The following is a 12,199-nucleotide window of genomic DNA, read 5'->3' as shown; positions in this document are numbered from 1 at the left end:
GTGCAGAGGATTTTTTAGTTTGATTCATCTTGTTTATCTGTTTTTGCTTTTGTTTTCTAAAATAGGGGTCTTGTCTAAAAAATCTTTTCCCATTACAATAGCCTTAAAATGTTTAAAAATAAAATTTTATTTTTTTCAATTAATCCCTGGTTCTCCTGCATGGTAAGCAAGCATTTTACCACTGTGCTACACCCCCAGCCCATTTAATCCACTTTGAGTTGATTGTTTCTGAGTAAAGAGCCACAGGGTTCTAGTTTCATTCTTTTTCCTGTGGATTCCCTACCCTGTTTTCCCAACACCATGTATAGAAAAAAATGTCTTTTTTTTAAGAGAGAGGGAGAATTTTGTTTAAGATGGACACAACACAATGCCTTATTTTTTTATGTGGTGTTGAGAATCGAACCCGGGTCCCTCCTGTGCTAGGCGAGCGCTTTACCACTGAGCCACAATCCCAGCCCCAAAACTGTCCTTTTTCTACTGTACATTCTTACACCTTTTTCAAAAATAGGCTGCTGTAGGTGTGTGGGTCGAATTCTATGCTCTCTGTTCTGTTCCATGGGTCCATGCTTCTGTTTATAAGTCAGCACCATGCTGTTCTGATTACTCCAGCTTTGTCCTGTATTTTGAAGTCAAGTCATGGAACTCCTCTTGCTTGGTTCTTTTCATTCAGGATAACTGTGACTCTTCAGGAGCTTTGTGGTTCCATAGAAATTTTAGGATTGTCTTTTCTAGTTCTGTGAAGAATGCTCTTGGTGTTTTGGTAGGGATTACATTGAATCTGCCGATCTTGTTGGGTAGAATAGACATTTGAACAATATTGGTTATCTTTTTATTTGTGTGTGTGTGTGTGTGTGTGTGTGTGTGTTATTTTCAATTTCTTTCCTCATTGCTTTATAGTTTTCATTTTAGAGATCTTTTACCTCTTTATTTTAATTTGTTCCAAGGTTTTATATTTTTTGCAGTTATTGTAAGTAGTATTGTTTGCTTGATTTCTATTTCAGATGATTTGCTATTTGTATATAACAACTCTAATAATTTTATTTTTTGTATCTTGCAATTTTGCTAAATTCATCTATTACCACTACTAGTTTTGGATGAAGTCCTTGGAGTTTTCTAAATGTAACATCAGCTCATCTGCAAACAGTGAGAATTTTATTCCTTTTTTCCCAGTTTGGATGCCCTTCATTTTTTCTCTTGCCTGATTGCTCTAGCAAGCACTTCCAGAATTCCATTGATTAAAAGTGGTAAAATGGGCATCATTCTTCTGTTTCAGATCTGAGAGAAAAAACTTTCAGTGTTTATCCATTTGATATGATGCTTGCTGATGGCTTATTTGACACACCTTTTATCATGTTGAGATGTATTCCTTCTATACCTAGTTGTTCAGCATTTTCATCATGAAGAGATGTTGATTTTATCAAGTGCATTTTCTACATCTATTATATCGGTTTTGCCCTTCATTCTGTTAATGTGGGATATTACATTTATTGATTAGATAGTGTTGAACCATTATTGCATCCCTGAGATGCATTCCACTTGGTCATGTTAAATAATCTTTCTAGTGGGCAATTGAATTTAATTTGCTAGTATTTTGTTCAAGATTTTTGTATCTTTATTCATCAAAAATATTAGCTGTGGGGGCTGGGGCTGGGGCTCAGCAGTAGCACACTTGCCTGGCATGTGTAAGGCACTGGGTTCGATTCTCAGCACCACATATAAATAAATAAATAAATAAATAAAAAGTTTTATCAACAATTAAAAAATATTCTAAAAAAATAGCTGTGGATTAGTTTTTGTGTGTGTTGTCAGGTTTTGGTATCATGGAATTGCTGGCTTCATCAAATGTATTTGGAAGAATTTCTTTCTCTTCTATTTTTGGGAATTACTTAAGGAGAACTAGGAACTGTTCTTCAAATATTTGGTAGAACTTTTAGCAGTAAAGCTCTCTTGTATTGGAATTTTCTTTTCTGGAAGGCTATTACTACTGATTCAATCTTGTTACTTATTATAGGTCTGCTCAGCTTTTTTATTTATTTATGATTCAACCTGGGTAAGATATATATGTGTAAGTGTTCAGGAATTTTTCCATTTATTCTAGGTTACCAAATTTTTGCAAATAATAACAAACATGGGTATCTTTGTTCCTAATAATCTCAAATGATCCTTTGTACTTTTGTGGTGTCAGTTGCAATCTTTCCCTTTTCTTGTCTGAATTTGAGTCTTCTCTCTACTTTGCCTAGTTGTCTAGCTACTGACTTTTCACCTGTGTTTAGTTCTTTGAAGAACCAGCTCCTTATTTCATTACTCTCTCATGCTCCTTTTTAGTCTCTGATTCATTATTTGTGCTCTGCTCTGAACTTATTATTTATTTCTTCCTTTCCACTAATTTTGGTTCAGGTTTGGATACCAGATGTTTTTAATACACTTGATAAACAATAATCTCCCAGGCTTTCTTAAAAATCACAGTGGACTGGTCATTTTTCTGGCTTTTCTAGTATATCTAACCTGGCATATACAATTTTATGAACCACAAAGCACATACTTCTGATTCCTTCCTTTACTACCTTTCTTCAAACTATGAATTTTTCATTTTATTCAGATTACAATATCACTTTCCAACCTAAAAAGGGCAATCTCCTGGGACAGTAGTGCCATCTCCTAACAGTCAAGCTAAAAGCTATGAACCATAATTATGAACTCTTTCTCATGCAGCTGTGATCCCATCCTCACTGCACCCACCATGACTCAGCATGCACAGTCCCTTCTCCTGCGTCTGATCGTCCTCTGCCAGGCAGGCCCTTCCCTCACAGCAGGCCTGGCACTGCCATTGCCAGGTGATGTTCTGCTGGGTGTAGGCATCTTTCAAAGGGCAGAGGGGAAGTGGGCCTCCTCTTCAAAGGAGGGGAACATGCCCAACTTAAACAGGTGAAGCAGAGAGCTTGGGAAGGGTCATTCTTGGTCTGCCAGCTCAGCCCTTCAGAGGGATGGGGAGGGGGTGCCTAAAGGGTCCTTTCTCACCAGCCCAACCCTTACTCGCCCTTTTCCCTCACAGGCACTCACTCCCTTCACTATGACTTCACCATCAATTCTAAGGCAGCACCTGGACAGCAATGGTTTACAGTCCATGCCCAGGTGGACCAGAAGAATTTTTTCTCCTATGACTGTGGCATGGACAAGGTCAAATCCTTGAGTGCCCTGGGAGGGAAAGTGAGTGCCACAGTCACCTGGGAAGAGCCCAAAATGTCACTGAGAGATATTGTGAATACGCTAAAACAGAAACTGGCTGACATTAAAGCAGAAAATGACATGGCCAGAGGTATGTAAGGATAGTCCAGGGATATGAGAGAGCTGATATTGGTTGAAGGAAATTGATTGTGTGCATATATAAAAAAAAAGAGTTAGATGTTGGTCCCTCTAAAAGCCCAGACATAACTGTTTTGGAGGACAGAACACAGCCAGATTAGAAGGAAAACAGGGAAGGTGGTACTGGGTTGGACAAAGGATTTGTTAAGAAAGGAGGCTGATTTCTCTCTGATGGGGGCAGGTCTGAACACCCTGGAGGGCAGGATGTGTTGTCAGCATAAATCCAACAGCTCCTGGAAGTTTGGCTTCAATGGACAGATGTGGCTCCTTTTTGACTCAGACAACAGAAAGTGGAGAGAGATACATCCTGGGTCCAACTGGATGAAAAAAATGTGGGAAAATGACAAGGAGGTGACTGAGTTGTTACACAGGTCCTCGATAGGTGACTGTAGAACCTGGATTCAGAATTTGAAGGAATGGGAGGCAGAGTTGGAGCCAACAGGTAACTGGCAGGAGGGGGAAGAAGTGGGATTCACATGAGATGCTTCTACGTGTGTGTGTGTGTGTGTGTGTGTGTGTGTACAATCCATCAAGCATGAGTCAGACCTGGGTTAACATTCATAGGTATAGTCTTCCTATCTTTTTCCCTTCTCACCTCCTAATGCCTCTTTTTTAGTGCACATTCTTTTGGTCTGACATTTGCTCGTCTCTTTTTGGAAATTCCTCTAAATCACTTCACATGTCAGCTCCTGAGACCCTTCTCCACCAACATCCTCATGGGTCTCCTCATATTCTGCCACCAGGAAGGATGAGTTGTATGGTCACCCAGGCTTCTCCCATTAGCTGTATGAGCCCCTTAAAGACATGGCCCGTTTCCTGTCTCCCTCATTTCTCAGGACCTGTCACAGCAGCTGCTACATAGCAGAGATCTAGGAACTATCTGCCTTCCTGAATGACTTGGGGCAGCAGGATCTAAGCAGATATGTCCTCATATTTTGGTCTGAAGAAGGGCTAATACTCTTATGTTTTCATTTCAGGACCTTCAACCACCACCCCAAACACAGTAATTGCGAAGTCCTCAGCCAGTACCTTTAATCACTGGAATTCAGTACCTTTAATCACTAGAATCCTCATCATAGGATGCATCATAATTTTTTTCTCACACGTATTGTAGGCAGATTGAAGAGAGGGATGGGGGAGATGGGGAAGCAATGAGGACAGGAAAGTGAATTCCCAAGATCCTAGTCTGTACCTTGACTGGTCCTTCCCATTCTGAGGTGAGACAGAAGAATCAGGCCTCCTGTCACTGGAAGCAATAGCTTGACCATGCTCAGGCCTGAGTTCTGAGAAATCCTCCCTGTCAGGGCCCATGGGAAAGAGGAGTGGCCATACCAAGGCAGCCTGTGGGCTCTAAAGGGTTTTAGCTTATGCAGGTCTGATTCAGACCAGATTTCTATTAGAGGGACACAGTGGGGCATGGTGTGGAGATAAAAGGAACACAGGAAGGAAATACCCAATCCTGGAAGATGGCAGCATGGTATCTCCATTTAATGTGTACAGAGAAAGGGACTTCATACCCACAGTCAAAGAAGAGGGTCCTGGGACCTCAGTCCTGGCTCAGTGGTAGAGTGCTTGCTTAGCATGTGTTAGGCACTGAGTTTAAACTTAAAATCAAGGTATTATGTTCATATGTAAAAGAGAGGGAGAGAGAGGGTCCTATGGCTAACACCAGGGTAAGGCGCAGGGAAGGCCTTTCCCAGCCCAACCTGGAAGGCTGGAGTTCAGGGCTGCATTCCGACAGGAGGCTCATTTCCAGAAGCTGAGTTGAAAACAGAGTGGAGTCTGTTCAGGATGAAGGCAGAGGATGCCAGCTCTCTGGGGACTCCTACAACTCCAGGATTGGGCTGTGGCCCTGGAACCCAGCCTCCTGCAGACTCCAGATCCTGAGCCAGCTCAGCAGCCTCTGCCTTGAGCAGGGCCTCTGCAGAGACTGGTGGGGCTGAGCAGCTGCTGGAGCCTGATGCTCCAGCTGACTTAACCAGAGTGGAGGGAGTAGGCAGGGCCAGTCACTTTTAGAGCTGTGCTGCTCCCAGGTAAGGAGAGGTTGAGGGAGAAGGGGGAAGAAAGATGTCATCTGCAACCCCACCCAAAGTCTGGGAACTAGGTTCCATATCCCCTCTCTTTGGCAGGACTCTCCGCATCCCCAGGTCCTATGGACCCTCCTATCGGGGGAGGAGCAGACTTCCAGTCAGGGAGCAGATCCAGTCATTAGGGCTTCAGTCCTGAGACCAAAGCCTATAGCAGGGCAGGAACTGATTCTGGCCTGTGGGAAAGAAGGGAGGAGGGGATAGAGGCTGTTGGATCCTTGGGTAATGGATGGAGGGAAATACATGACCCAAGCTGAGCACCCAGAAGAATTGAGATAGAATTTCTTCAGAGAGTTGAAGTAACACCTGTTTCTTTTCTAAAGGTTCTCCCAAGAAACTTCTGAAAATGTGATTCAGTTAAATAACTGGCCTTACTGGTCTTCTGCCAGTCTACTCCCTGCTCTTCCTCCATAGAGCAGATGAAGATTGAAGTACAAATCCAGAGGCCTCCAGCACATCATCACGTATTCTAACTTAGCCTACAGCTCTCCGTTCAGATCCAGCATGGGTGAGGTACCCATGGGAGAGATGGGCTGGCTGTGAAATAAAAACTGTGAAAGTAATCTATCAAGAAATAAATACAAAACGGCAAGAATCATATTTTCAAAGCAGGGCATGACCTGTTGGTAAAGTGCTTGCCTTGCACAAGGCCCCGGGTTCAATCCCTAGCACCACAAAAAAAAAAAAAAATTATATGCATCATATTGTTAACTTTTAAATAAGCCAGTGTGTCTTAATTGTCTTTTAGAAATATAGTTTACTTTGCAGTGTAGAGAGTAACATAAAATTTTATAACGTATTTATTTAAATATAAAATATTAAATGACACCATTAATTTCCAATTAATTTGTTATTATTATATAGTTTAAGAGCTATTGTTGTAGAAACTTTTGTTTGAAGAACATCAGCTTAGTAAAATGTTCTTTTAAATCTTGTACTTTAATGACGTGTGTATTTTGGAAATAAAGATACAATTAATATGTTATTAATAATTATCATAATTACACTGATTTTTTATATTAACCAAGTTTAGCTTTTAAAGAAAAATTTGAAATATGGAATGTAATGTGGTACTTTTAAAATAACAGTTATTGTTTAATCAAAATGTTATATACCTTAAATCCTTTAAAACTAGTGTTTTTTTTAAAATAATAAAACTCAACAGACATAAAAAATTATTTTATTGGAATGAGAGTAGATTAATATTTTCAGTATTTCTTATTTCTTTTATCCTTTAGTTAGAATGCCCAAGTAATAAAATTCTGTGAAAAGATCTTATCTATATTGGTAAATAAGCCTCATGTCAGAACCTTAGCAGGATTTAAAGAGTAAAAATCTTTCAATAACTTCAGCTGATTGTGTTAATTTCATGTAACCAATTTAGCTATATGTAAACATTTTGAAAATTATTTTGTACATATTTTGTTTTAATTTACTGAGACATTTATAGCCTTTCACTTTACTAGGTTAAATTTTTCTTAAACCTTTCTATATAAATCACACCTGATAGAAGTTTAACTCCCAGCCCCTTGGTTCTCATGAGGACATAGAGAATAAAGGAATTTTAGATCTTATTTTATATTAACCAAATTACAAACACATCTAAAGTTTAAGTATATTTTAGTTAATAGGGTCTGATGTTTTTATATTTAGTAGATGATATTTTAGCACCCAATGGATGACATTCTAGCACTCTAACCTTGCAAATCAATAAGTACCTCTTTTAATAAAGACATATAATTACTCCCCTTTACCTTAAATGTATTTATTCTTAACTGTAAGATACAAGACATCAAACAAATTTAGATAACAGTATTAATTATCTTTTTCCTGTTAAAGAAAATTGTTAGAAACAAATAGATATAAATTTTAAATATCATAGGGATTAACAACTTTATTATTATTATTATTTTAATATCTGTATTTATCAAGGGGGTCAGTAGATAGTTTTCAATGTGGTAGGAGGCTTGTTTTGGTGCTTGTTTCTTGGTGTTGCAGGGATCTTGAAGGAAATAGGTTGTTTGGTCCTAAAGCTGTGAGCCAAGACAAGGGCCAGCATGATCTGGGCTTTCTTGAACTGGGGAATTTCACCCAGGAGTTCCCAGAAAAGTGGCTTCTGTGCCTTAATGGCTCAAACAAACCCCTAATTTATATATGGTTCTTTTGCTTATTCACATCCAGTCAGGATTTAGAAGACCCTCAGGTATTTCACTTTTAGGGACACAATGGGGTGGACTATTCTGATAGCTGCTTTCACTCTCCTGTCTATTGCAGCAGCCACACCCACCTTTTCTTTGCCACCCATTGATTCCTGCTACCCCAGGATATGATGACCCTCATGAAGATCCTGTAACTTCAACTTTGAACTTTTTTTTAAAAGACATTTATTCAGCGTCATGATCAGACTATTACATTTAGCAATCAACAGCCCAGGTGCCAAAAACAAAGTAGATTAATACCCTTTGTGGAATGCTTTGAACTTTTCACAGAACAGAAACTAAAAATAGCCTGTTATACAATTAGTCACAAGTGTAGCCCTTGAGTTTTTTGCCCATACATATGAGTATTGTCTAAACCATGTCTTCTTTGTAGCAGCTAGGCCCTGCCAATACTGCTTGGCTGAGTTCACAAATCTATTGTAACCTTTAGCTTCCCTGTCACTTCTCTGGCTCTCCTCTCCTGCTAAGCTTTGTTTCCTGGCAGTATTAAAACCTTCTGCCACTGCCATGGCTACTGCTGCTGCTGCTGGAACCACCATTACCATCATGGTTTCATAATTTGGCAAATATTGGCCTCTACCACCATCAGGTCCAGAGCTTCTGCCTCCAAAGTTTCCACCCTTCATGGGTCCAAAATTTGATGACTGATTGTTATAACTCCCAGAATCATTGTAGCTTCCACCATCTCCAAAATTGCTTCCATCATTACCAAATGCATTTTAGCCATCCCCACTGCCACCATATCCACCACCATCATGGCTGCCACCAAAGCCACCATGACCACTGAAGTTCCCTCCATGACCAAAATTGTCATTTCCACCAAGACCACCTCTATGACCACCACCAGTTTCCAGAACCACTTCGACCTCTGGCTAGATGAGGCACTAGTCACCTCTTGCTTTGACAGGGTTTTCCTCACTTCACAGTTGTGGCCATTCACAGTATGGTATTTTTGAATGACAATCTTATCCACAGAGTCATGGTCATCAAAGTTACAAAAGCAAAGCCCCCTTTTTTTCCACTGCCTTGGTCAGTCATGTTTTCAATAACTTAGATTTTCCCATATTGTTCAAAATAATCTCGTAGGTGATGTTCTTCGGTGACTTCTTTAATGCCACCAACAAAGATCTTTTTCACAGGTCAGTGGGCCCCCGGTCTTTGAGAATCTTCTCTTGAGACAGCTCTCTTTGGTTCCACAACTTTTTTATCTACCTTGTGTGGTCTTGCATTCATGGCTGCATCCACTTCCTCCACAGTGGCACAAGTGACAAACCCAAAGCCTCTGGAGCGCTTGGTGTTTGGGTGTCTCACAATCACACAGTCCGTGAGTGCTCCCCATTGCTCAAAATGGCTTCTCAGACTTTCATCAGTTGTTTCAAAGCTCAGCCCTCCAATGAATAGCTTCCACAGCTGTTCGGGCTCTTTAGGGGACACTGATTTAGACATGATGGCAGCAGGAAGAGAGACTTTGACGATGCTTTCTATGCTCATCCATGGGCAGAAAAGCCAACTTTGAGCTTTTTTATTGTGTTTTGTGATAGTTCAATTCTGCACTTTTCATTAACGTGATAAGCAATGTCCTTTGCTAACCTGTGGAAATATACACTTAGCCTCTGGCTATTGGAACAAGAAATAACAATAGTTTCCATCTTGGTTTGTGTAACCAAATATTTCTCTGCACCTTGAGTTGACCTTTGTTATCGTTTAGAACTGGGGTATCCCCCAAAGATCCATGTATTGACTATGGTGCTATTGAGAAGTGAGGAAAACTTTATGAGGACAGGAGCTGGGTCACTCCCTGAAGGGCTCTTTGTGTCCCAGGCCCCTTCCTCCCTCTATTTCCTCTCTTCTCTGTCTCCCCCCCCCCGCCTTCTCTACTTTCAAAAAGAATAAATTGTTTACCATTGCTACCATAAAGGGAGCAGTCTCTTTTGCCACAGATCCTACTGTCAGGATATTCTTCCCTACCTCAGACCCTAAAGCAATGCAGTCAGCCAAACTTGGACTAAAAATTCTGAAACAGTGAGGCAGAAATTAATCTTTCCTCCTTTAGTTTACTGTCTTCAGTAGTTTCCTCACAGTGATGGAAATCTAACAACCTTGATGGTGCAAGCAATATTGTTTGTAAAATACCATGGCAGACTTTATTTTTAACTTCAGGGACTCTCTTTATATGATTTGTTGTACTTAAATAAACATCTCTGTTTTTAAGCAATTTTTAATGAATTGATAATTTTTTAATGCAGTGAATGTGATGGTTAATTTTATGTGTCAACACACTGCCTAAGGAATACCCTGATAGCTGGTAAAACATTATTTCTGGGTGGTGTTCTGAGAGTGATTCTGGCAAAGATTTGCTCTCAAAGAAGTAGACTGAGCAAAGTCTCCCTTCTTAGTAAAGCAAGCATCATCCAGTCCTTTTAGGGGCTCAACAAAACCAAAAGTCAAAGGAAGGGCAAATTCCTCTGCATGATCTGAGATGTCCATCTTTTCTGGTTCTGGGATATGACAAACCTTCACTATTTCTCAGTCTCCATGACTCAGATCAGGACTTAAACTATCAGCCCTCAGTCCCAGGTCTTTGGTTCAAACCGAATTATACCCCTTGCTTTCCTGATTCTCCTGCCTGCAGACAAACACTAAAATTTCTTGGCTCCATAACCCATCAGCCAATTTCTACAATAAGTCTCTTGTTTCTGATTCCCTGCAGAACTCTGACCAAAAAGTCTTGGTAGAGAATGAATGATATTTTATACTTTCTTCATATTATAGAGTAAAAACAAAACAAAACAAAAACCAGTGATTCTGCTTAGTTGGTTCATATAAGTAGAATGTAACGATCACTCTTAACAGGTAGTCTAGATTGCAATCTCAAACATTTTGCTGGCTCAAAACAAATGTTCTTGTGCTTAAGGTATGAAATTTTACCCCAGTGAACTTCACCCTTGATAGTGATTTTTTGTTGTTGTTGTTTTAACCACAATAACCTCAACCTGACCTCACTTTCAATTAGTAGTCCTGCTGCTTCCACCCGCACCCAGAGGTCCATTGCCAAGTTGCCTGCAGGTTTGATTGCACACAGCCATCTCCATCTTGAGACACTGTCCAGTGCCTGGGGGATGGGGGGAAGGATGCTTGCAGGTTTGCTGCCACCACCACCTCACCTCGTGGTGCAGCCAACTCTGTCTGGGGACACCAGCCAAGACCTGGAGGTCCTGTGCCAGGGTGCCTAGGGTTTGGCTGCCCTAAGGTCCTCCTGCTGGGAGTGCTGGTGGCCACCATCTTGCCAATTCTTTGCAGGGTCCCTCCTTTGAGCACATCCCTCATGGTCTTTCTGCAAGGTGAAATGGTGTTCAGATCCTAAGACTGCAACATGGCTGAGCCTGGGGTATCTTACATCCTTATCTGTCAGATAGTGAGTGGGTCTGCATGGGTCATTCATGTCCAGGCAATCCTGTGAAACTTCACAGACGAGGGGCATTTTGCCTGGGGGAAGCATTGGTTGGAAATGCTGGAGAGAGCCAAGTTTCCCAGCACCACTAGTCCTGAAGTGTCTGGGGACAGATGGAGCTGGTCAGAAGGTTGTAAGAGGGTGTGAGGGCATCTTGCTATCAACTTGCCCAGCCAACCAGTCTGGCACCCACCAGACTGGAGCTATCATCAAACTCTAGATAATCCCACCTATCACAACTCTAAATGATCTCAAGTCTAGCCTATTTTGCAGCCATTCTAACATGTAGTAAGGTGGGATGCAGACTCTTATTTCAGGTAAGGTGGGGATCCTGACAAAAAAAAAACACAATACAACATTACATCTGAAACATAAATTAAACAAAGACTAAGAGAAATTTTAACTTTCTTTTTGTGAAAAAAAGCAGCAAAATGCTTCCTTGTTTTACAACTTCACCTTTAAACAGATCAGACTCTCATTATTAGCTTCCAAAAATGTATTTAAATTCCAATTCCAATGTGAAGATTAACACCAAATTATATATATAACTTATTCAACATGTTACTTGATACAGCTATAAAACCTCAAATGACATGAATAAATACCAACCAAATTTGTTATTTTTATACAAATAAGAGATTTTGCTACACATAATTTTAGTTTGGAGAACACCAACTTGGCAAAGCTTTGCATTCAACTAAGTTTAACTTTAAAGTGCAATTTAGAATCCAGAGTGTATGGTAACACTAATCACAGGTCTGTATGGATTAACAAAATCAATAGCCTTAAGTTTCTTATAAATTTAGGAAACAGGGTTAATGATAAGAAATTGACTTACTCAAAGCAAACATATATAAGACAGGTCTTCAATTGAGAGCATGGTCCTTCAATGTCAGATACAATGTATAAAAGAGAGCACTTAGTGGTTATCTTGCCAGTAAACTTGCATATACTTTCATTTTATTAACTTTTTAAAAAATATTAATTTTCAGTTGTAGTTAGACACAATACCTTTATTTTGTTTGTTTATTTATTTGTTTGTTTGTTTTTATATGGTGCTCAGGAAAGAACCCAGGGTC

The 12,199-nt window shown here is 40.1% G+C and overlaps 1 pseudogene; it reads right to left on the bottom strand.

Annotated features, from left to right (window-relative positions):
- Positions 1 to 8,155: 8,155 nt before the first annotated feature.
- LOC144252023 (heterogeneous nuclear ribonucleoprotein A1-like) lies at positions 8,156 to 9,115 on the bottom strand (annotated as a pseudogene).
- Positions 9,116 to 12,199: the final 3,084 nt, after the last annotated feature.

This window comes from Urocitellus parryii, unplaced genomic scaffold (genome assembly GCF_045843805.1).
Source record: "Urocitellus parryii isolate mUroPar1 unplaced genomic scaffold, mUroPar1.hap1 Scaffold_3595, whole genome shotgun sequence".
Taxonomy (NCBI): domain Eukaryota; kingdom Metazoa; phylum Chordata; class Mammalia; order Rodentia; family Sciuridae; genus Urocitellus; species Urocitellus parryii.
The sequence above is the reverse complement of the archived record's forward strand: the minus strand, read 5'-3'. Positions and strand labels throughout refer to the sequence as shown.